This window comes from Typopeltis vanoorti, chromosome 20 (genome assembly GCF_054136105.1).
Source record: "Typopeltis vanoorti isolate ZY-2024b chromosome 20, IOZ_Tvanoo_1.0, whole genome shotgun sequence".
Lineage (NCBI taxonomy): Eukaryota > Metazoa > Arthropoda > Arachnida > Uropygi > Thelyphonidae > Typopeltis > Typopeltis vanoorti.
The window spans coordinates 32,974,139-32,998,851 of record NC_143568.1 but is presented as its reverse complement, the minus strand read 5'-3'; the positions used below and the strand labels follow the sequence as shown (position 1 = coordinate 32,998,851).

Below are 24,713 nucleotides of genomic sequence, written 5' to 3'. Positions count from 1 at the left end.
TCAGGATTTGTATAGAATTTAGCTGGGTGGGTAAAAATTGCATCTTGAGTGGAAGAGAATGCCTAGGTTTTAGATGTGAGGAAGCTATTGATGTGCTGTGTTTATCTCAGTATGCCAGAGGCTGGAGGTAAATGTCATTCCAAGCAGAAAGATCTGATTCTGCCGTGATTTGTGTATTACTGAGGGTAAAGGTAGATGAGCTGAGATACCTTTTGTAAGAGAAAATGTCTGCTGCATTTTGATGGCTTTGAAGGTGACTACGTTCTCCTCATCTCCATTGAATGATGGCATGGAGATCATTGTTAAGGAATGGGTTGAAGATGATTTTGAAGTTTGGGTTGTGTGAACACTACATAGTTTGTCAGATGAGTAGGATGAATAGAGGATACTCTCATCAGCAAAGCTGTGAATAGGATTAGTGGTGATTGAGATTAAGTCTTTATGTATAGGAGAAAGAGGACAGGTAAAAGTACAGTCCTGAGGCATTTCTGTATTAGTGAAGATTGAAGAGACTGAGCCATCCACGATGATGTACAGTGAACAATCAGAAAAAAAAAGTTGGCTACCAGTTACATAGGATGGCAGATAGACAGCAATGCCTATTTGTTTAGCAGGTCTCAATGCCATACATGATCCTTTTCTGGAAATGTGAAGAATAGCAGCACTTGTTTCTCCAAAATTTTCCACATTTTCCACTCCTCCATATGTCCATTGGTGGATGATGTACACTAAGAGACCATAGACTTTGATTGGGTGGAATCCATACTGCTGGTCTCTGGTTAATTGTTGGGCCTCTAGGAAATTGACTGTTAGTGAATTTCTCTATTATTTTGGAGAGGATTGAGGTGATGGAGATTGGTTGCTATTTTGATGGTAGACTTATTTCCCTTTTTTAAAATGGGCTGGTTATATGCTTGCTTCCATGCTTTTGGAATGAGTACCAGCTCAGCATAGAAGATTGTAGAGATGATAAAGGATAGGTGTTAGCTCTCGAACATCAGTTGGAGAGATGTCATCAGGACTAGAAGATTTTTTAGTGTCCAGGTTGTTGAGTATTCTTCTGATGTCCTTTTGCCAGAAAGCACTGGAGGCATACGGTGCTTGGATTCTGGTATGGTAGGATGTGATTTGCCATGATTATGCAGTTGTACTGAATACCTTTTCACTCTTTTCCTCCAATTCCTGCACAGGAATTGGAGGAAAAGAGTGATGCCAGGAGGTCAACTTTGTGTAATTCTCCTCCAGATATTGATCTTTGTCTGGGTCTTTATCTTGCGATACTGGCACTAATTCTGCATAAGTGACCACCTTAGATTAGCTTTGTTCACATATTCTTCAATATTAATATTGTCAGGATCTTTTCTAATATCTTCATTTTTAACATGATACTGCCATTGAAGTCACTCACACATCTATTGTGTACAGAATGCAGCTTTCAGATCCATAAATTAAAATTTGTTTAAATTTTATACTGTAGTTTGGTGTTTTGGTTAATTTCTCTTTTATTTCCTTTAAATTATTCAACTGGATCCCATTATAGCAGCTTTACTTTGGATTTATTAGGTGGCATTATTTAGGAGTATCATGTCATGATCTACCAAGCAAAGCCTGTTTATTTTCATACTCAGACTTAACTTTCCACACAACACTTGACTCTTCTGGCCTGCTGCTTATAATTATCATAACTGACATCATTCTTATGCGCATGGTATTCCTTTCACGTAATCTTTTTCTTATGAATCTCTTGCTTAATTAGATTACACATCCATTTCACTCCTACTTTATTCATTCTTTGAACTAGAGGGACATGTTCTGATATCGAATCATTTAAGTATTTTTTAAACACTTCCCATGCACTGTCTGTATCCCTCTCATCCAACAACTGATACTATGGCACAAAACCTAGTATACGCCTGAGGTGGTCATAAATTCTTGCTTTGTAGTTCAGCATGTAGCCTTTTCTGAATGGAACATTCATAACCTTAGCCACTTTCCAAGTGAGTACTGCATGATCACTGTCTCTAACTGGAGGCAGAAATAGTTGCATCTTTAACTGACCCCCCCCCCACGACACTATAATCAGATCTAACACTCTTTGACCATGAGTTCCTTCTTTCCCATACTGCTTGAGGAAGTTGTCTTGCAACAGCTCAATAAATTCAGTTTCATTTTTATCATGCAATTTCACAGTTCTCCAAACAGTGTTCAGATAATTAACATCCCCATTATGATTACTCTTTTTGCACCCGTTGTATTTATTTGATGATTCATTTTTCATCACTAGCAACTCAATCTACCAAGTCTGTAATAACACCTCACTATGTATTTAATCTTGTTAGATTTAACCTCATACCAGATGGTTTCAAACTCACTTCCACACGAAAAACTGTTACTATTATTGCAGTCGTATGTCATGGAATGTAATTCGATCTGTTGCTGTCTGCCTAGGACAACCATTCCCTTTTCTGCATATCCAACTTAGCACAAGCTATAGCCATCATCTGTCAGTGGGATTTCTTATTACAATATTTTACATATATTTACTACTGGGTTCTGAGTAATACAGATTGACCTTGATGATCTTATGTAACCCTCTTATAATCTTTATAACTTTAGCGGACACAGTACTTTATGGGATAGTGTCAGCACAAATGAAAGAGAGCAGATTATTGAGTGTATATTTGATGATAATGAGTTCACTTTTGCTTCTGAAATGGAAGCAGTATCTTTTTTCATATGCTTGTCTATGCTGCAACTTTGTGATCTGCTCTCTCTACCATCTTCCCACTATTTATGTGGAAAGTTGAAGAGAACATTATATGGAAGTAAATGCTTCGATGTACTTTTCAATATATCCTTACAGGAATGCTCACTTTCATGGATGCCCAGATGTAAAATTCATCAAGCTGACTCGAATACTTTTTTTATGACTTGTAGAATTTAATCCTAAGACAGTCATCTCATGTCTGGAATGCTTATCAATAAAGCATTGGTATGTGTAAATACAAGTAACAGATTATATTATCTAAGCAGTGCCAACTACAATTTTGAAAACATCATCTTAAACAGCAAAGTAGGAAATCCTAAACAGAAGAATAGGAAATGAATTCCTTATATACTGAAATGTTCTGGGAAAATTTGGAGGAGAAGAGCAAGCCACTAATAATGGCAATTATATGCTAGATTTCTGTTCAATAACATGGATTAACCATTACTGATATAATTTTAACCTAAAAAGTGCATAAATTCATGTGGAGACAACACACATGAAGAAGATGAATTTTATTATGCTATTGCCAGTATTGATATCTGCAGGCTGGTTCAGGATATTTAAAAGTGTATAGGAGATATGAAATAGAAAGTAACCACCACTTATCATTAAGCAGGATGAGAATGAGCAACAGATATCCTATTGAAAAGAAAATGTGCATGAAAGTTTTGAAATTAAGTCAAACAATTCTGAGATGCTATAGACTTAAATATCAAAATGTTATTGGGGAGAAAATGAAGCAGTTTGAAAAATGGAACCAAACTTTAGAATTTAAGTGCAAAATCTGAAGGAAGCACATTGATTTATTTATTCACGAAAGCAGGTGAAGAAAATGTCTGCAAAGATAGACAAATGAGAACTTAAAGGTGCGCTGCATGAAAAAGAAACAAGAAAGGTGATCCATTGCAAGCAGAGCACCTGATGGTGTTAGATGTTTCTTATCTTTAAGAAATTGTTGAAAAATATATGAGATATTTCTTATCTTTACTTGCTGAATTCTTTGCTCTACTTCTCTTTAATCTTTTTTTTTACTTTCAAATTCTCCAGACCACCACCACTGAGATCTACCACTCCCTATCACTGTATTTGCCATACATTTCAGCTGTGGGCATCTGGAAAGGAGGATCCTCTGGTGTTCTTACACTGCTCTAGCAAGATGGTTTATCCTGCATAATCCAGCCAGGATCAATTGGTTGTTGGACATGCCTGCAGGGATCAGTAGTTGTTATGCTTGCTACATTGCTTGTATAGCTCCTTGAGTATTCTTAATTTTTATTTATTGCTTTCCAGATAATGGCCCAATGGTGGACTGGAAGGATTGGTTTGGAATTTTAATTCCTTATGAATCTTCAGTTTCAGCTGTAACTCTGTCTTGACAGGAAATGCTTAAAACTTGTCAAATCAAAAGAGCAAAAACATTTGAGTTAATTAATGTACATCTTTCCATCATCCATTTGACAGGTGAATGTCTGGGAAAAATGTTGCTCTTTTTTTATCCTGACGAAGGTTGACATTTATGAAATTAGAAATAGTATATTAACAATATAAACAAGCAGTATATAAACAACAGTAAATAATATTGTGCACAGATTTGGTCACCATGTCATGGTTATGAGGATATGTTAGAAATGGTCCAGAGAAAATTCACAAAGGTGGTCAGTGGTCTTTGGAATCTGGAGTATGAAGACAGATTGAAAGAATGTAAATTGCAAAGCCTTGTGAATAGGAGGAGGGGGCAGCAAGAATATGCTCCTCCTCTGAACTCCAGCATGCTTTAATGCACTCAGTGCAGATAGCAGCATTCACCTCAACAGGATGTTTAGAAGAACGATGCACTCCAAGTCCAACAGCAGAAGTAAATGCATGATTACATTCAGGGCAGATAAAATGATGAATGCCCAAAATTGCCTCAATAAGATGTTTAGAAGAATGATGCACTCCAAGTCCAACAGCAGAAGTAAAGGCACGATTACATTCTGGGCAGATAAAATGATGAATATCCAAAACTGCCAGCCTGCTGGAACACTGATGACTTGTACCAGTAGAAAATAGTTCATTACAATTCTTGCAGGTACGTCTATGCTGTTTAGAAACGTTGAACAGACGGGAGACAGGCGCATCATCAAGCAAGTCCCGAACGTCGGAATCGATCTTCAGTTTCCTGGGTCTAGTCAATCAGAGTCAGACCCGCTATTTTCTTGATTATTGCAAGTGAGAAAACTAACCCATCCCGAGGTTGCTAGCCTGAGATGGGAGGAATAGCATAATGAGCCAGTTAGTCACCTGAAGGTGTCCAGGGTACACCACGAGGAGGCCTCTCATTTCCACACTTGTCTGGTACCTCAGACAAAAAGGTGTGCACCCAAGGCTACCAGGCTTTAGAACACCCGAAGATGAAAAGGAGGCTATGGAAGGTAGAGAGCAGTTTCATGAGGAATATAAGACTCGGGGCTAGGAAAGTGACTAACGTGGTTAGGAAAGCAAACTTGAATATAAGAAGAGATTAGCCCTGAGAACTGAGGAAAATCTGTGAAGGAATTCTTTCATTATTTGGCCAGCAGGAGGAGGAGGAGAAATGATCGTAGAAGAATGACATTGTGACAAAAATGAGAGTAGAGTGACTGATGTAGAAGATATAGTGGAATTATTTAATGATCACTATAATTGGGGTATTCGATCCTGAAAAAAAAAAAAAAAGGTTTTATTGATAGAGGAATGGGTAGGGTTTAGAGCTTAGAAGTTGAAGAAGAGAGTGTGTTGCACATACTAAGTTCTCTGGATGTTAATAAGGCAGTGATACGGGATGGGATTTCAAGTGTTTTAAGAGAATGTACTAAGGAACTAACAGCTCCATTAACTTGGCTTTTCAATGAGAGTGGCTATGGGAAAGGTGCCCAAGGGATAGGGTAAGTTACTTGATGTTTAATAGAGACATGCATGTTAGACATAGTATAAATTTTTAAATAATGGCTTCACACATTAGACAGTATAATGTTTAGCTTCACACATGTCGGAGAAAACTAAATAGAATTTATTACTCCTGTTTATTTCACTCAATATGTCATGCGCTTCATTCAGGGGAAAAGCCAGAAGAACTGGTAACAAAATTTAAATTCTGAATACAAGAACGAGTAATATCACGTACCTCAGTCACAGCTGTGCAGTAGAAAGAAATACTATTAGAGTTCAGATACGTGGATGTAGATGTATTATTAATTAATTAATTTTTAAAACATTATAAACAATTAACAGCAATCACTTCCCAAGACTTTGAGATAGGCATATGGTCTGTCTGATTAAGATTAGGATGGTGACATAGGGCCTCACACGATTCAAAAAATAGACAGTAAAATTTGAATCTACATAGCATCTTGGTATGGTGAAGGAGGATAAGATTATCCCATTACATAAGGGGATGGTAGAAGAAGTGTCAAAGTGTAGTCCAGTTTTTATTTCTTCTATACTGTTTACCCTTTCAGGACCAGAAGGACTTATGAAGTAATACAAAGTTTTTAGGTATTAAAATGACTTTTTTATGTATCTATTTAACATAAAACATCATCATTATGTAGGAAAAAATCATAGGTTTTATAGAATTTCATGGGACACATGTCCCAATGGATGTAAAGGGTTGCAAATAAATTAAAATTACTAACATTTATGTATTGACTTCAATTTCATTTTACTAAACATAACAGTACATAAATCAACAAATTTGCCCGATTTGCCCAACCAATATTCAGTTTCTGATGATTTTTTTCCTGTGTATAGATAGAATTCAAACAAATAGCCCGTTTTAGCATCACTTCTGCACCGCATTTTGGAGCACCATCTTATAGGTTTATTTCTGATATACTGTTTCATAATGTTGTGCCCCTTGAATTTTATCATATGTTCATGAATGGATTGTGTTTTGGTGTTATTCATTGTTTTTTTGAAAAGAACTGTTCAGATGATCCATTACAGGCCTCATTTTATATGCTCTGTCATAGTTAGTGCTATTTCTATCTGTTTGGTCTTCATTGTCGCAAAAGTGTAAGTTTTTGTGGATATTTTCATACCTATTTCTAGGCATTATATTTGCAATGTAGGGAATGCCCATATCTGGATCAATAGACCAGTAATCTCTCAATGATGGCAAAACACGATAACCCATCACCAAATTCATACTGAGATAGGCTTTCATTTCATCATCATCGACTGTGTATTGTGTTCCATTCTGCTCAGCGTACCGTATAGATTCAACTCTTATTTTTCTAACTAAATCTTCGAAGTTAGTAGTCAAATAAAAAATAACGAATCTTCATCTCTGTCTCTGCAAATCTGAACTTCTCCGAAGATATAATCAACATCAGGAAAGCTATTTGGTATGTATGTATTTTTTTTCCATATGAATGTAGGGCCACTTACTTGTGGACTATTTTCTGTTTCAGGTTCTGTTGCTGATAATTCCAACGTGTTTTGTGCCAGGTCTTCAATTTCAACCATAAAAAACCCCTGCATTTACATCCTGAGTTATAAATACCTGGTCTTCCTCATTGAGTTCTAGTGCATCTTCATCATCGCTATTTTCTGCTACTAAACACTGCAAAATTTCATTATCTTTCAGTTCAAACTGCTCACACCCTTTTCTCGACATGTCTGTAATGATAAAAAGACTAATAAAATACAAAAGTGGGTAAAACAAATAAAAAAAAATACTGATTATAACAACGAGTAATTTACTTGTAAAATGCCCCCCTTTATGTCCACAGGGACAACGGTGTCATCCCTTTATGTTTTTACTAGTTTTTATGGAATATTATTTCAAAATTTTATTGAAAAACATAATAATACTATTATTTACTTACCATCAAATGAAAATATTACACCATAAACATATAACAAACAATATTCTATGCAGAAACACTTATGAAAAGTTCTGAATATGCCGTGCTCTGAACGTACGATTTGCCACAAAACTTTCTTTTGACAGGTGGCGCTAATGTAGGGTTTCCAGTAATAAAATTATCAAAAATACATTCCAGATTATGCATTTGCTGGAAAAAAATATTGACATTATTTTGGTTTATATACACAATCAAGATTTTATATGGGGACACTTATGTCCCATGGTTGTGAAAGGGTTAATATTTGATGTAATTTTATTTCCTTTTATAATAAAATAATGAGAGCAGTTGATGTGTGAAAGGCATGTACTGTCTTTGATTTTACAAAGGCATTTGACACATGATAAGCTGATAATTAAGTTACAGCATATGGGGATTTTGATATCAAGTAAATGAATCGGATTGGGAATTGACTCTCTGATAGATATCAGAGTTGTGTATGAGCAAGCACAAAAGATTACAAGTGGGGCCCTCAGGGCTCAGTACTGGAACCTATATTGTTTAACCTTTATATCAATGACATTGTAAATGGATTGCAAGAAGATATTCAGTTGTTTGCAGATAATGTGAAGCTGGGAAGGGTTATTAGTAATAGTGCAAATGTGGTAGCCCTTCAGGAGGATGTGAATAAGCTGGACAGATGGGAAAGTGAATAGGGGTATCAGTTTATTGCAACTAAATGTAAGGTTTTGAAGTTTGGGATCCATTGATGGGAAGCTGCATATTCTGTTGGAGGAACTGTACTAGAAGAAGTGCATGAGGCAAGGGACCTTGGGGTGATGATTGATAGAGACCTGAAGTTTACGGGAACATATTGCAAAGATGGTGAAGATAACCCAGAGGATTGCTGCAATATTGAGAGGGACACTGAGCAGCAGAGATAGAAGAGTTGTGTTTCCATTGTATAAAGCCTTGGTATGGATTATTAATCCCAGATTTGTTGTCAGGATTTGAAGGGGATAAATTAACCTTCTGGAGAGCAAAGGTAGATAAAAAAACTGATATCAGGACTACAAGGATATGCCGACTGCAGAGTTTGGTCGATAGAAGAGGGAGAGGTGATATGATTGAGACATTTAATCTGTTGAGAGGTAGTTACAGGGTTGAAATCAGGGTAGTCTTTCATATGATAGATCAGAAGGAAGGACAAGGGACTATCCCTAGAACTTATGAATGAAAGTGGTGAGTAAGAGAATGAGGAGTGGCATTGTTGCATGCAGGATGGTTGGATCTTGGAAATGATTGCCTGATAGACTAGTGAGAGCACAAACAATGAATGAGTTTAAGGAATGGTATGATAGACTTTGTGAGGTCTAATGTGGATCTCCTATGACGATTCTGATGACTCCATGGAGGTCTCGAATAATAATAATAATAATATCAGGATGGGATAACTTTCTCAGTGTTTTGGATGAGATTTTCTTTAATGGCGTGACAGCCATACGATTATATGTATGGCTGTCATACATATATATCATCAGTAATTCAGAGTTGGTAATCTGGTCTCAACCAAAAATTCTTTGTATTTGACACCCTTAAATTTCCATCTTCCATAAATTGCCAGAATCTGCCATCTATATCTTATGTGTTAGAGTATGAAACCAAAGACTATGTTGGTTTAAAAGCTTTAATGCTTGAACTACATGGTATAAAATACCATGTAGTTCAAGCAAGATTGGCCACACACAACACACATAGACACACACACGAATAATCTTTGTAGATAGGATTCACACACGACGCAAAATACTTGGCTTCTTATATAACTGACGTTGGTAACAACAGAGTACAGGGGGTCCTCGACATGCGTTCGTTTCGACTTTATGGTGGTAATCCCATAAATAATTAAAAAAATAAATTTCGACTTGAAGCAGCGTGACGTAAAATTCAAACGTCGTGGGCGAACTTGTTTGTGAGGGCGGCGGAAGAATATGCCGTTACGCGCCGTTTGTTTGGGAGAGGTGGCGTTGCTTGGGTCCCAGCATACACTCTTTGGGTACCGCGTGCTTTGTTTACATCCACTTTCTCACTTTTGTGTTTGTGTTTTTTTGTGACTTTTTACCCTTCAATATGGCTCCCAAGCATAAGGCAGACTCTTCCGATGGCAGTGTGTCGAAGAAAAGGAAAGCCATTACATTAGAATTGAAATTAGACATTATTAAAAGGGTAAAAAAGGGAGAAACGCCAACGAACATCGGCCGCACGTTGAACTTAAGTTGTACCACAGTTGGGACTATTATCAAGGATAAAGTTCGCACCCTTGAACATGTGAAAGGATTGGCCCATGAAATCGACTGTTTTTATGAAAAAACGTTGTAGGCTCATGATTGAGATGGAAAGGCTTCTTGTTCTTTGGCTGGAATACCAGCATCAATGCCTTATCCCAATTAACTTCATGTTAATTCAAGAATATATAGTACAGAAAAATTATAATTTTTCTGTACTATACAATAATTATGTTCTCCCTTTCATTATGCTGTGGCCTAATTCTGTTTCTTGATATATACGTATGACTTTAGGGTGTTTTAGGTTAGGTAAGTAACTTAGGCTATGGTAATTCCGACTTGCATCGAAAATTGCCTTACGTTGGTCCGTAGGAACGGATCTCTGACGTATCTCGAAGACCCCCCTAATTAATTTTATCTCCATTGTGGGTAGGCTAATGTTTAGGTAATCTGGAAACTTTACTCTAGAGATTACATCTAGTTCTTTTATCGAGTAGCTTCAGGTTTAAAATAATCAGGGTGGTGTTCTCACATGCTGGACATCGGAAATCATCTACCTCCTAAGAAATTCACGGACCTCCATGCCACTGAGATTCATATTTACAGCTTGTTGGTTGGAGAGTGTACACACTATCACATTACCAACCAGGCCACTTATTATTTGATTATAACAGGTGATGGGTTTAAGATAAATGAAAGATTTGTCAGGATAGTGATATATACGGTAAGTCAGGAGGAAATGTACATGATTTCAGGGCTTATAGCAGCTCTTTTTGGGATTTAAAAAAAAAAAAAAAAACTGAAAAACTGCTAAATGAAACAAGCAGTGATGACAGCGCGCATTGGTAAAAAACACTGACCAGGCATGCAGTCAGGAATACATATCCATACTTGAAGTAGAAAAAGCCATCAAAGGCTTGAAATGTGGAAAGGCAGCAGGAGTAGATGATATTCGACCAGAAATGCTGAAGAATGGTGGTATAAGAGTCTTACAGTGGCTGCACTGCATAGTCCAGAAAGCTTGGACAGAGGGACGAATTCCTGATGATTGGAGTAGAGCTCTCATAGTACCCATATATAAAAAGGGAAATAAAACTGAATGTGAGAATTACCAAGGTATTTCCCTACTGAGTATTCCTGGCAAGATCTATGCAAGTTTACTTGAGAAACGGTTGAGAAGAATTGTGGAAGAAAAGCTTGGTGAAGAACAAGCTGGATTCAGGTCAAATAGAGGCTGTTAGGATCAGATCTTCACTTTACGACAAATAGTCGAGAAAGCATGGGAATGTAACAGAGATCTGTATTTAAGTTTTGTCGATTTGGAAAAGACATATGACAGAGTGCCAAGAGAGAGGCTATTCCAAATGCTACAGTTATATGGTGTCAGTGGAGCATTATATCAATCAATACTTAGTCTTTATTTGAGTTGTAAGTCAGCAGTTAGAATTGAAGGAAGTACAGGAAGATGGTTTAATGTTAAATCTGGTGTGAGACAATGATATACATTAACCCCTCTGTTATTCATTATGTATATGATTCACATTATGAAGGAAAGTGGTATTAAACATGATATCAAAATTGGAGATGTTAATGTCAGCTCTTTGCTTTATGCGGATGATGTTTTACTTCTAAATAAATATGCTACAAGTCTGCAAGATTCTCTGACTAAATTGAATAGCTGTTGTATTAGATATGGTATGAAGGTCAGCAATAAAAAGACAAAGACAATGAAAATAGGCAGAATCATTGAAAATGTCAACTATGTTGTGAATGGAGAACCTGTGGAACAAGTAAAACATTTCAGCTATTTAGGCACGATTTTTACTGAAGATGGTAAATTAAATATAGAAATAGACAACAGAATCAGCAAAGCTGGTATGGTGGGAAGTCAATTGAATAAATTCATATGGAATAAGAGAGAAAATAGTCAGAACACTAAATTGGCTGTTTACAAGACAGTGTTCAAACCAGTTGTATCTTATGGATCTGAGAGCTGGGTCAGAAGTAAAACACTTGACCAAAGACTAGAGACCACAGATATGAGAGTCCTGAGAAAGATTATAGGCATGAACAGATGGCATCAATGGCAATATCATATTAAAAACGAGAATATTAGGAAAGAACTTGACATTGTCAGCATCCAGGAATGCATTAGCAGAGCTAATCTCAGGTGGTATGGTCACTTAAACAGAATGGGCGAGGAAAGATTAGCAAAAACAAGTGTTCTCTGCCAGGTTGGCATCAAAATGACCCAGAGGAAGACAAGATATAGGTGGATTGATACAGTACAAAGTGCATTAGACGATAGAAATATAAGATCTGATAATGTTGGAGTCTTGACAAGTAACAGACTGATTTGGAGGAAAATTGTAGATAGGAAGTTAGTAATGATGTAATTTTTTTCATGTAGTACTATCATATCCTGTACACCCCCTTGAGGGTACATGGCATGAATTTGATGACGATGATGAAAAAAAAAAACAACAATCTTGTTATGAACATTAGTCAGATACTTAATGGTTATTGGAGGTATGACTGTTTTTTTTGTTTTTTTTTTTAAATTTGGCTGTAGAGTTTTCAGCATTAAAAAGCTGACATGCTCCTTTATTCAGGAATTTCCAATTTATATTTACAGTAGATTCAGCTTCAATATATAATGCAGTGTATGTTGCTTGCAGCTTTGAATATTTTAAATTTGCAAGCAAGATGACTGAGTTGTATTAACAACTTTCTTAATACATATCAAAACTTAAAACAAAATAGCAATCGCTCTTGTGTTTCTGATACTTTATAAAGAAATGAATTCCAGCATTCATTTAATTTACACAGTTTGTTTGGGTTACAGTACTGATTTATACTGTAGAACATGTACCAGCAGGATCTGCATAATTTCCAGTTTTTTGTATATTTATAAAATTATCATCATCATCAAATTCCTGACATGTAGCCTCAAAGGGTGTACAGGATATGATAGTACTACATGAAAAATTTACATCATTACTAACTTCCTATCTACAATTTTCCTCCAAATTAGTCTGTTACTTGTCAAGACTCCAACATTATCAGATCTTATATTTCTATCGTCTAAGGCACTTTGTACCATATCAGTCCACATATACCTTGGTCTTTCTCTGGGCCATTTTCCTGCCTAACCGGCAGAGAACAATTGTTTTGCTAATCTTTCTTCGCCCATTCTATTTAAGTGACCATACCACCTGAGATTAGCTCTGCTAACACATTCCTGGATGCTGACAATGTCAAGTTCTTTCCTAATATCCTCGTTTTTAATATAGTATTGCCATTGATGCCATTTGTTCATGCCTCTAATCTTTCTTTCTCGTATCTGCGGTCTCTAGTCAAGTGTTTTACTTCTGACCCAGCTCTCAGATCCATAAGTTAAAACTGGTTTGAACACTGTCTTGTATACAGCTAATTTAGTGTTCGACTAATTTCTCTCTTATTCCACATGAATCTATTCAATTGACTTCCTACCATACCAGCTTTATTGATTCTGTTGTCTATTTCCATATTTAATTTACCATCTTCACTAAAAATCGTGCCTAAGTAGCTGAAAAGTTTTACTTGTACCACAGGTTCTCCATTCACAACACAGTTGACATTTTCAATGATTCTACCTATTTTCATTGTCTTTGTCTTTTTATTGCTGACCTTCATACCATATCTATTACAACAGTTATTCAGTTTAGTCAGGGAATCTTGCAAACTTGTAGCAGATTTATTTAGAAGTATAACATCGTCCGTATAAAGCAAAGAGCTGATATTAACATCTCCAATTCTGATATCATGTTTAATACCACTTTCCTTCATAATGTGATCCATATAGATAATGAATAACAGATGGGATAATGTACATCCTTGTCTCACACCAGATTTAACATTAAACCATCTTCCTGTACTTCACTGAATTCTAACTGCTGACTTGCAACTCAAATAAAGACAATGTCAATGGGTGTCAATTGGGCATTATATCAAGCAATACTAAGTATTGCTTGATATAATGCCCCATTGACACCATATAACCGTAGCGTATTGAATAGCTTCTCTCTTGGCACCTTGTCATATGCCTTTTTCAGATTGACAAAACTTAAATACAGATCTTTGTTATATTCCCATGCTTTCTCAATTATTTGTCGTAAAGTGAAGATCTGATCCTGACAGCCTCTATTTGGCCTGAATCCAGCTTTTTCTTCACCAAACTTATCTTCCACAGTTCTTCTCAACTGTTTCTCAAGTATACTGCCATAAACTTGCCTGGAACACTCAGTAGGGATATACCTCTGTAATTCTCACATTCAGTTTTATTTCCCTTCTTATATATGGGTACTATTAGAGCTCTGCTCCATTCATCAGGAATTCGTCCCTTTGTCCAGGCCTTCTGAACTATGCAGCGCAAGTACTGTAAGACTTTTATACCACCATACTTCAGCATTTCTGGTCGAATATCATCTACTCCTGCTGCCTTTCCACATTTCAAGCCTTTGATGGCTTTTTCTACTTCAAGAATGGATATGTATTCCTGACTGTATTCCTGTTGAGTGTTTTTTACCACTGTGCTATTACTGCTTGTTTCATTTAGCAATTTTTCAAAGTAATTACCCCATACTTTAAGGATATCTTTTTTTTTTGTTTGTTTTTATGTCATCTTGATCATCTCTAATTCCTTTTACAGCACTCTTTCCTCTATTTCTAAGCTTTTTCAACAACCTCCAGAATATCTTACCACCTTCTTGATATTTATTTTCTATGTTCTTGCCAAAGTCCTCCCATGACTTTTGTTTAGATAGTTTTACACACTGTTTAGCTTTCTTACATTTGTCTCTGTATTCTCCAAGAGCACAAGCTAACTTTGCCAGGAATTTTTGATATGCTTTCTTCTTTTCCTTCACGGCCTCTTTAACTTCCTGAATCCACCATGGAGTTCTGATTTTTCTATCCTTGCAGACAACCTCACCACATGCCTATCTGGCTGAATCGATCAGGGTTTTCTTCAGGGTTTGCCACTGAATCTCCAAGGTTTGGTTCTTGTTCTCAAACTCTTTCATTTTTTCTTCAATAATCTTTGTGTATTTTAGTCTACAGTTCACTTCCGAGAGCTGCTCAACTTTTATTCGCTTTAAAACTTTCTTACATGTCATTCTTTTCAATATGAAATTCAATTTTATCCTGCTCTAGACTAAATAGTGATCATTCGATTCTAATTTCAAATCCTCTGAACACTCTGGTGTCCTGCACCAGGGAGAAAACATCACTATCAATAATAACATAGTTAATGAGACTTTTCTTATTCCTTGCTTCATCTCTCCATGTGAATTTGTTCACATTTTTATGTTGGAACATGGTGTTAGTAATAACCAGTCCATGTTCTGAGCAGAAATCTAACAGGTATTTGCCATTATTATTAGCTTTGCTCTTTTCTCCAAATTTTCCCAAAACATTTTTGTATGTCTGACAATCACTTCCTACTCTGCTATTTAGATCCCCAACAACGACCAACTTTTCCTTTTTCATTGTGTGAGTAGCTTTCTCTAGAGCCTCAAAAAATTCCTCCACTTCTTCCTTAGTAGAACCTTCTGTGGGACCATAGGCACAAATAAGTCTCATTGTCCAGTTCCCCGTTCTGATATTTGCCCACATCACTACTTGAGACTGCCTGCCATTCAAGAAGATTAGCCTTATATTTAATGTTGAATACTATGGCTAGTACTTCTTTTACTTGTTTGTCATTGCCTGAATATAACATTTTGTATTTATTACTCAGAAAGATCTCACCAGTTTTGGTCTTTTTTGTTTCAGTCACCCCTATTATGTCGATCTGGTACTTATCTAATTCCTCAGCTAGCTCCATTTCTTTGCCATTCAGGCTTCTTATGTTGATAGTACCGATCTTTAACTCTGGTGATGTTGAGTTGGGGGGGGGGGTGTGCTTTCAGATTTGTTCCAGTAGCTGACTTTTCACTGTTTGTCCTGGTTTCTTGGTGAAAACAATGTGGGTCTTATTTAACTGGGCGATGCCCCCCAGCCGGCATGAATTTTTGTCTTATTGTACCATCATTTTGTATATGGTAAATTGTATTCCTATTGGCTTAAACCAATATTCCTATTGGTTTAAGCCAATAGGAATACAATTTGGTCAGCTAAATCCCAAATTGCCAACTCATCCTTGTTTGTTCATTATCCAGGTAGATATCCAACAGGGTGCACCACGAGAAGGTGAGGATTGGACATTAGGTCAGAATCCCTGGTCGGTTCTCCGCATTCCTTTAAAGGCTATGTAGAGGTCTCCTCTCAGTTATATATCTCTGACCCTTAAGCATCCGTTTTTTGTAAAATTATTGTCTCACTAAATTGTTTTTGGAGTTACCTTAGGCACTTTAATTTCAATAATGTTATAGTTATAATCTGTGAAGATGTATATATGTGTGTATGTGGGGGGGGGGGGGAGAGAATCATTGATGCATCAACATCTTGACTGATGATTTATCCCTTCGGTCGTTTCCGACCCTAGGTGCCTTTGTAGGCATTGCCCACAAAAGTGTTCTTGATGAGATTTTTTACAGGGTATTTCACCGTTGCTTTCCCCAACTCCTACAATTTTATCAGGGCTCGGGACCGGCATATGGCTGGGATGTATTTGTGACTGTAATCCTTGCGTGTTCATGAGGCCGGTTTGCCTGTTCTGGGGGAAACACCTGAGTTTCCAGGTGAGAAAAGACTCCTTATCTCCGTATGAAACTGGCTAACTCACCTTTTGTCAAAAGAGACCAGATAAAGGTTCTTCATGTTACTGATGGGAATCGAACGCAGGTATTTCCGACATCCAACAGTGCAATCTTCCCTCCATCCACTCCTTTGGAATTTGATCCAGTGTAAGACTGATAATATTCAAATATGCCAAGGCAGATTTGTAGAGTCTTTGCAGAGTCTACTCCCTGACACATTCCTTCAAAATACATGGTGATAATACATTAAGTCCCACAGCCTTATTAACATTGTGTTTGCTCAATTCCCCATATACCTCTTGCTCACTCACAGTCTGTCTCTCCTCCTCATCCACTGTTGAAACTCTCCATGATGTCACAGTCACAAGGATGAAAGACCTTTATGAACTACTCATTTAATATATCGACTATATCCTCTGCAGCGTTACTTTTATACCATTTTCTCCAGTCAGTGTCATTCTGCCATAATCTTTCCCGCACTCTGTTACCCTGTCCATCGTGAGTCTCCCCATTTCCCTAATAATTTCCCTGTTTGTCTTGCAAACTTTTTCTTTCATTCTCTATACCAGGGGCAGCCAACCTTTTATAGTTCAAGCATCAATTTGTTTCATTTTTTAGTTAAGATGCGCCATACAAACTTATACCACTTTTCAGACCTTTTAAAATATGATAATATAGATATATTTAACAGTTATGCATAAATGATTTATTATATATATGGTAATATATACACTTTTAGCAGTTTTAAATAAACGAATTTCATATAAAGACAAGATAAACATTAATTATTTTATTGAGACTTTTGAAATTGCTTTGCTTTTGCTAAGCTTGTAATGTTTGGAGTTAAATCAGTTACAGAAAGCATCAAACAGTTTCTCAAATTTGAATCAGTCAGTCCCGACCGTAGTTTGTTCTTAATCATTTTCATTGATGAAAATGCTTGTTCGCATCTGTATGTAGTTCCAAAACGACAGATATAACTCTGAGCAAATTTTCTCAGTTCTGGAAAATGTTCACATTAAATCCTGTCTTATTTCTATCCAGAAATAATCCGTTCTTGCAGTTCTACTATTGACAACACCCAAACCTCTTAAGATGAATTTCTGTTCTTGGGATTATGCTAACCTCATCTTTCTTATCATAACCATATTACGAATGTTGCATCCTCAACATCCAAAGAATTAGGTTTTCTTTTTTTTTTTTTTCTTTTTTTTTTTTTTGTTGAAGCCATTACTTTATCTTTGAACAGCTATTAAATCTATGTAAATCACAAATCCTTATATCCATTAAATATGGTTTTAAAATTTTAACTGGTACCCCTTAAAGCTACCTAAAAAAATACTTCATTACAGAAGAGAGAGAGAGAGAGAACAGTTAGGTTGATTAGTCACTTTACTGGCCAAAGTGGATCATATACACAGATAACCTTAAAATTTTTCAAAGATAAAAATATTAGTGTTTTTTTTTTTTTCTTTTATCCTGTAACTATCCTACTTCAACATTAATCCTGAGCTTGTTGACTTCCCTTGACTTTAAAGTATACTGGTTTACTTGGAATTTATTATTATTATTAAGAGAGACCTACAAGGAGTCAAGGACTTATTGAGGGAGGCTACATACTATACACTCTGGCTATCATGGTTATTCTTGAATCCATTCACACTGCTTGCACTCACAACATCCAATGGCAATCCATACCAATCACACACCACCCTACGAGAGAAAAATCTAGCCCTCACACTCTTCTTAGCGGCATTCATTCTCAGCTTCCAAGTCCTTTCTCCACCCTCCATAATTTGAAAAATTCCATCAACTGAAATCTTGTATGACCCTTTCAGAAGTTTGTATGTCTCAATCATATCACTCCTCTTTCTGTTGTTTCTGTTGTTTGCAGTCTACAAATTGTCAGTCTGTCTTCATAATCAGTATTTCACAATCCTGATATCATTTTTAACATTCTCGTTTGCACTCTGTCTAATATTTCAGAATCATAATGGAAACCAGGAGACCAGACCTGTGCACAGTAGTCCAAGTGAAGTCTTATCAAGGCCTTGTAAAGAGGCAAAATGACATCCTCAACTTTACATATGAATGTTTGTTTCAGCATTGCAATTATCTTTTGAGTTGTATTAGCAGTCTTGCTCATGGCCCCTGAACTTCAACTTCCTATCTACTAACACTCCAAGATCCCTAGCCATATCAATTTCTTCTAGCATAATCATACCAATATAATATGACATTGGATATCTAATCACGCCAAAGTGAATAACTTTACATTTACTGACATCCATTTTCCCATGCCTACAAGTCGAGTCTATTCAAATCATTCTGCAAGTACTGCATATCTGCAGCATTCCTGATTTGCATCATGAGGAAATAGCTGTATGTCGCTTGTCAAACCCTTCCCAATATCATTAATGTACAGATTGAATAACAGTGGACCAAGCATTGATCCTTGTGGCACACCAATAGTTATTGTTTATTTATTTATTTAATTTTATTAATCTTTGTACTGGTTATGGGCAGTACTACCGTTACATCACGTCCAGACATCTCATCCAAACTTGATATAGGCCTAAGCCTTTACAAGTGTTTTACCCTATGCCTGTTCTAGTTATCATTGTAGTCATTCTCTGGTGGCAACGGCATGCCACAGTGTCCCCTGTAGGGCCCTCAAGGAAAGAACTTTTATATCCTTCTGCATAAGCCCAAGCTGTTTTAAGTCCTTATAGCTATCTGCACTCCATACGCCATGTAAAGAGATGGTGGTGCTGGTAAACCTTGGAGTTGTCCCATGCTCCTCCTATATCTTACTAACTAGATCTTGATTAATCTTATAATAGTTTACCTTATTATTATGGCTATAGGCCAGTGGGCACCCTGTTCCCACCAACTGGGCATCAACTACCCAAACGTCACCATCTCTTTTAATCACTAACTCTGGCTTATGCAAACTCATGGAGGTCCTGTAATGTGACATGTTCCACTGCGGTCTCCCAACCTTTGTTCTTAAAGTAGTTGTTCAGAATGGAGACCAGGACGTCATGCCTCCGAACTCGGACTCCATGGGTGCAGATGCAACACTGGGCTATATGAGACAGTGTCTCACTTTAGTGGCAGCCAGTTTCAGTCGTCACTACCCCATTGAGCTGTGCAGGCTCGAGTGGGCAGGGCATTGATCCTCGTCCTGATAAGGTCAATATACTCAAACCCAGGGAGGAGTCTGGTGCCGTCCCTTACCCAATCATGCTGGGGAGGTTCCAGATATGACTTTTTTAAAGGAGCACCATCTACAGAACAGTGCAGCAGAGATGCCCATCTCTTATGTTCTGCAGGTGCTGACTCAATTAAGGTACCTTGATAATGGGACCAGCCTTTAGCCCGCTTAAAGTTTTCTTGCATTAATGGGCTATAGAAAGCCTCTCTGCAGATTGAGGAAGAAGATAGTTCTAACTTCACGATTCTGGACAGCCATAGGCATGGGATCAGCCATCTAAGTGATAGAACCCTGAGCCTGCCATTCTTCACTCTCGCGTGGAAATATGCAGTACGGGTGTCAGGCAGCAGTCGGAGTCATGATCTCACGGCTAAACAAATAGCCCTGTCCATTCAGGACAGTACCGAGATATATGGCCTACCAAGCACCAACTTGTGGTAAAAGCGAGGTAGGAGATAGTGGGAAAGAAGAAACAGTCTTTCTGGGGCTTGAGAGGAGCTTTCCTCAAAGAAGCGATCCCAGCTTCTAGGATAGAAGGGACAGAAGACCTTCCCTTTGGGGTGAACATGATGATTACTGAGGTATCTCCACTCTTCCAGGATGGTCAAAGCATGCAACGACCTCCCGTGCAGGGAAAACTCTATAGTCTTGACCTTAAGCTTCTTGTCACGACCAGAGGGGACAAGAGCTAAATCTTGCAGACTCACATCCCCTGTATAGCACTTTTTGATATCTGTCAGTCAGCCATCCTCTTATTCATGCTAATATCCTATAACCCAAGCCCATATTCTCCAATTTATGCAACAGTCTACCATGCAGTATTCTGTCAAAAGTCTTAGCAAAATCCAAAAGTATCATGATGTATTTGTTCCCCTTGTCTAGTCAATGGTAACATTGTTATAGAATGTGAGCAAGTTGCTAAAACATGACCTTCCCTTAGTAAGCCCATGTCGTTCATTACAAAGTAGAGATTCACCGTCAACCCAGTTCTGAATGCGAGTCCTAACCAATTTTTTTCCAAAATCTTTTCCACCACTCCTGAGATACTAATTGGTCGATAGTTGGATACATCGGTCTTTGCACCACCACTCTTGTGCAATGGAATTACCATACCTGTGGAATCTTCCCTGTTCTGAAACTCATACTAAACAGCCTGGTCAAAGGAATAGCCAGTTCAGCTGAACACTCTTTTAGCGCACATTCTGATATTCTATCAGTCGCTATTGCTGAATTAGATTTCAATTGTGCAACAGCTCTAATACCTATCCTTATACACCTGAGTTTCTTCATCCAGTGAAGAGGTAGCAGTGAGCTCAATCTCGGGTATACCAGGTTGATAGCTTTTAACAAAATGGGTACTCATTAGTTGAACAACCACTTCTGCATCTGTAACCCTCAAGCCATGTGTATTTAGAAGAGTTATTCTTTCATATTCATTCTTTCTTTTACTTGCAGCATATCGATAGAATTCTTGTGGGTTGCCTTTAGCTCACAGAGCCAGTTTCTTTTTATACTCAGCCTTTGCTTTCCGTACAACAGTTGTGACTATTCTAGCCTGCATCATCCTAATGCACATGGTATTCCTTCCACATCATCCTTTTGACATACACAATCTACTTATTCTTTGAACTCTTGGGACACATTCTGATATCGCATAATTTAAGTATTGTTTAAATGCTTCCCATGCTGTCAATATTCTTCCCATCCAGCAGCTGATCTCATTCCACTGAATTCAGTATACTCCTCAGTTGGTCATAATTTCAAGCTTTATAGTTCAGCACGTAACCTTTTCTGAATGGAGCATTCATAAACTTAGCCATTTCCCAAGTGAGTACTGCATGATCACTCTCACCAACCAGAGGCAGAATAGTTATGTCTTTAACTGAAATGCCCTCTGACACTATAATCAAATCTAACAGTCTTTGACCTCTCGTTCCTTCTTTCACATGCTGCTTGAGAAAGTTGTTCTGCAACAGCTCAATAAATTAATTTTCATTCTTCTCATGAGATTCTACTGCTACCCAGTCAATATTTGGATAATTAAAGTCCCCCGTTATGGTTACTCTTTTTGCTCTCATCTTTTCTATTTGGTGATGCTTCATCACTGATCCACCAGGTCTGTAACAACACCTCACTATGCAATTGATCTTGTTAGAATCCACCTCACACCAGATTTCTTCAAACTCACTGCCACATGAAATAATGTTAGTAGTAGTACTACAATCATAGGTCTCAACTCTAACTGGATTCAAATAATTCGATATCATTCTATCCTTCCTAAAAATTTCCTATATCAGAAATATAGGAATTTTAAAATGTTAAAATCTTTCAGTATTTTAACATTTTAAAAGAGATATCAGAATGAATTTCACATATATCAAATAAAATAATCTATTTTGAAACGTGTCCGCATGGTTAGCTGAGTGATTGTGTGCTTCACAACCATATGCCTGGGAAAGGAGTGTCCTGCATTCGATTCCTGTCACTGACGTGAGGAGCTTAGGATCTTTCTCAGACATAGCCAAGTTAGCCGGTCTTGGGCATGAAACGCAGGGTTTCTCTCCCCATTTTATCTGGGGTTTTTCCTCCCGCAAACAGGCAAACCGGCCCTGTGAACACACGCTTCTATAGGCATAGGATACCTCCAGGAATAAGGAGTAACCAATCTATTCAATAGGATTTCAGTTCTGAATGCCTACATGGTAAAATGTGTAGGTTTATGCATGAGCGTAAATCAGGATCAGGAGGATTTTGAAACGTGACAGGATAATTTTAGCAATGAATTTATTCACTAATAATAATTTGCCATCCTTTATTTTTCTAATTATTACAGTGGAACAAAATGATTTATGTTATTTTAATTTTTCTGATAGTATTGCAGAAATTATTTTTGTATTGTTTTCAAACGCTCACATTTGAAAATCATTATCTTAAAAATGTTTATATAACATTGATTCCAACATTTATTGAAATAAAAATTATTCAAGTTTTTTTTTTTTTCCCTTTCCTTGCAGAATTCCATTATATGGATGATACAGTTTTAGATACATGCAGTTCTGTTTTCATGAAATGATGTCAAATTGTATTATTCTCTTTCCTATTGTGAGAATTTTTATTTAGCATATCACAAATTTATGTCCAGTATTGCTGCAGAAGAATTTCTTTACCTCTAAGCATAAAATTACAACATATGAATTTTTTTATGCATTATGCTCAGTTTCACTAATATTATCTAATGTATAACTGCTGTGGATGGACATTATGGTGAAAATGTCTGAAATACTCATTTTGAAGAATTCAAATCACATTCCCTTCCTGCTTCACTCAAGGAATTGAATTAATAATAACTACTGTTTGTCTTTCTACTTGTTTGAAATTTTTGACAGGGAGTATTCAAAATGTGTTACTTTACTTTACCATTTTTGAGAAAAAAAATAAGAATGATGTTGTGTCTACTGAAGCATTGCCTCAGTACTACTCACCACTCATTGAAAAAGAAAAGATAGAGAACATTTTAGAAGTCACACTAAAGATCCCCCAAGTATCAGCATTCAGCATACATCAGAAATTCCTTGTTTCATTTTCATCCTTTTGATTGATTAGTTGTCATTCCAAACAGAAATGCTGATATTTCTTTTGTAAGCTGATACACCCATAATCACCCAAAAATCACATAATTTTGTAATTTATAAGTCTCAGTTCAGTTAATTTAATTATCAGAAAATTATAAATTATCTGATACATTTGTCTTGAAAAAGAATGATTTGCATAAGGCCACCTACCTCTTGAAACTCCAGTCTTGTAGATTCTAGTTTCTTTTCAAAGCTGTTCATAAGAGCATTAAAAAGTATTTCAGTTTGGTGTAAAACAATAGTAAGAATATAGTAATTTCAAAAATGTAACAATATTAATAATAGCAATAAATGTATTTCCTTTCAGATGTTTGCTATTTTCTTCTTTACTCTGTGTAATAATAATATGCGGAACTTTCTTTTTCATGGGAAATAACTTTTCAGAACTACATTTTTATTAGATTATTTTCTTTATTCTTGCCAAATGTTGATGTAGAGGTAACTGTGAATGTAACTGCAAATCCATTAAAAATAAATAAAATACCCACATGAACAAAGTGGCAAGATATTTAATTTACTATATTTAAGTATTTAAAACCACTCAGTGTAACAAATAGAACTGGGAAATTCAAACAGCAACAATGTAGGTGCGTGGAGAGTTTGTGCATGCGTGCGCACGCACGTGTGTGTGTGTGTGTGTACTCATGAGAATGCCAGGTAAATATAATACTTTTGAAATAGAAATCTGAATTTTGATCTGAAGTAGAAATGTGAGTTTGTTGTGTGTAAATAAAAATTAAGAAATCACTGATAACAATTTACCGTGCTTTGGACAGATAATCCATCATTTAGGTTTTAGTCAGGACAGTGAAAAAGGACCTTGACACTTTCTTTAAAAAGACATTCAAACTGAGAGCAACTCTGCAATAATTTGTTGTAATAGATTTCACAGTATGATATGAACACAGATGGATAAGAATATAACTATTTATTAACTTAAAAGCTAATATTTCGCTGGTATTATATCCAGCATCTTCAGTGCACACAACACAAAGTTTGTTACAAATGCAAGACAACCACAATCCAGTGTAAAGTGGGGCTAGTATAAGTAATTGCAGCGTGCAACACAAGACTAAAGTCCTAATATGGCGCCATCTAGGTTAAAAAAAAAAAAGTTCAAAGTTTTGAAATAGTAGTCTAAATGATAGTCTTAGAAAGTTTGAAAAAAATATAAAATAAAATAAAAAAATAAAAGTAATAAATATTAATTTGGTCTTAGGATGACTGTCTCCCAAATCTT

The 24,713-nt window shown here is 36.6% G+C and overlaps 1 protein-coding gene across 2 annotated transcripts in view; it reads left to right on the top strand.

The window, feature by feature from the left end:
* The window catches only part of LOC150095350 (serine/threonine-protein kinase dyf-5), a 337,365-nt gene that overhangs the window by 40,444 nt on the left and 272,208 nt on the right, over positions 1–24,713 (top strand). The gene's annotated exons all lie outside the window — the stretch shown is intronic.